Consider the following 2500-nt stretch of genomic DNA (forward strand, 5'->3'; position numbering starts at 1 on the left):
CTCTCTCTCCCCCCAGGGGGTCATTATACATTCTTCCATCCACATTATGGTGACCTCTGACCTCTCCACATCCATAACAGAGATAATAATGTTTCTATATATTATTCTAAAGGTCAAAGGTTATGATGTGTCACAGAGGAGCTGCATGTCCTCTAACACAATGCTTCTCAACCTGTGGTTCAGGACCCCCTTGGGGGTCCCCACATGATTTGGGGGGAGGCGTGGTCCCCTCCCCAGTTCAAATATGATTATTTTGGACACGAGTTGTAATCTGTACTTTGTCCGCTCTTTTTCCCCTCTACACCAAATCTCTCTTGCATAAATATCTGATCTGCTAGCTCGTTGTTAGCTCTGGTTCAGAGTGTTAGTGAGTTCCCTCTAACACAGTGGTTCTCAACCAGTGGTCCGGGGACCACAGGTGGTCCGGGGACAACTCTGAGAGTGTACAAATGGAACCAAATGGACCCTAACGGGTCCATTTGGTTCCATTTGTACACTCTCAGAGTTACATGAAAACTGATGATGACACCACAGTGAAGATTGGGACCCCCGATAAATCAAAATGGTTGAGTCCCTGGCATATCTTTTCAAATGGGGGTCCCTGGGCTAATATGTGTCAATTTGTGGGTCGAAAACCCCTGCTCTAACGCTCTGGAAGACCCCTCGCTCTGGCCATGTACAAGGAATTTTGGTTAATGGTAAGTTCAAATCCCCCAGATCTGTAGAGGGCACTGTGGAGTAAATACAAATAATGTCCGTCACGCTGACATATTTTATTTTCTGCCCAAAAAGTGTATTTTACAGAGTAGGTGGGGTGCTGAGAGGCGTGCGGGGTTGGAGAATAGACTGTCAACAACACAAAACAGCCTTTGCTTCGGTGAGTAGCGAAATGGTTTTGTTTATTTTCACTACTCTTGAGCGCTGGCAGGACAGTGGAATTGCTTGTACATGCGCAGAGCGAGGGGTCTTTCAGAGCGTTAGAGAGAACTCACTAACGCTCTGAACAAGAGCTAGCTCGTTGTGAGCTTGTACATCGGCTATTTCTGTCAAACGTTTCACCTAGAATAGGATTTATGATTGATGAGAACGATACTACAGCCATGGACCCCCCCCGACGGACCCCCCGGCCGGGCCCTGGCGGTACACAGTCACATACAGTAGCATAAAGATATGTACTCACGTTACGTTCCATTTCCACCATTCTAATAGATAACCAGGGGTGTGTTTAAACATCTCTGAAGATCCATTTAGTTTCCTCTGAAGTGACGCAGTGATGTCATTGTATTGTCCCCGTTCACAAAGTGACACTTTTTCATCATCCACTTTATGCGCAATAATCCTGAACAGAGCTACAATAGTGTGACAACTGTCAGCTATAATGTAGTAGACTACTGTAAGTTTACATCAATCATAGCCTCTCAAACCCAGATACATTGTTACCACGCGTAATGTGTGTCGCCTGGCTACCCACAATAACAGACATACAAGCTATCAACGCATCGCGTCATGGCGTGTCGACTAGGGGTGTGCCGATATATCATCCCGCGATATATCGCGATACGTTTTCATGTATCGTTTTGGAAAAAAAAAAAAAAAAGTTTACAATCATAATAATCAGGCATGCAAACAGCCCCGAGGTGAAAAGGGTGACAACATGTTTTTTTTTTTTCGGGTCAGGTGTCACACTATTGCCCTATTTGGATTCAAAACGGCTATTGTAGCTGAAAAGCTACAAGTTTGCACGTCTGAATAATGCAAAAACAGAATTATTTGTTTGCATTTGCTTTTTTTCTCCCCCATATATTTTCATAATAAAAAAAGTGCGTATCGTATCGAAATCGTATCGAAGTTGTGAGCCCAATATCGTATCGTATCGTTTCGTGAAATTAGTGTATCGGCACACCCCTAGTGTCGACAGCTTACAGATCTGTTATTTTGGGCAGAATAAACAATGAGGCGCGACGGAGTATACAATACTAAGCATTTCGGAAACCAAATAAACCTGTAAGGTCTGTAACATTACAGTACGTGGTCGACAACATAGACATGTGACTTGCTTGTAGGCAGTGGCTCTCAACCTGTGGGTCGGGAGTCGGGACCACAACGGAGCTCACAACGCCTCGCGAGCTTGTAGATCTGCTATTTTCACAATATTTATCTGTAGAACCGGGTCAAACAAAATGGGGATCCCCACTTCAAATATGATTATTTTGGGGGGGTCACGGCCTGAAAAGGTTGAGAAGCACAGCTTTAATGCAGTAAACATGAGTGTATAGTGTTTACCGTGGTGAAGTGTTGAATATTCACCCAGCTGGGTTTAACGAGACAGCGGCGCAAAATGAAAATGCGATGTTTCCTAAACATCAGTGGCGTGCACAGACATTTGAGGGGCACGTGCTCAAGTAAATTATACTTTTTTTTGTTTACTTGGTCTGCTCTTTTTTCCCTCTACACCTATACCTCTTTGCCAAAATATAGCCGATCTACAAGCCCACAACGC

This window comes from Gymnoscopelus microlampas, assembly GCF_963454915.1.
Source record: "Gymnoscopelus microlampas genome assembly, chromosome: 12".
Lineage (NCBI taxonomy): Eukaryota > Metazoa > Chordata > Actinopteri > Myctophiformes > Myctophidae > Gymnoscopelus > Gymnoscopelus microlampas.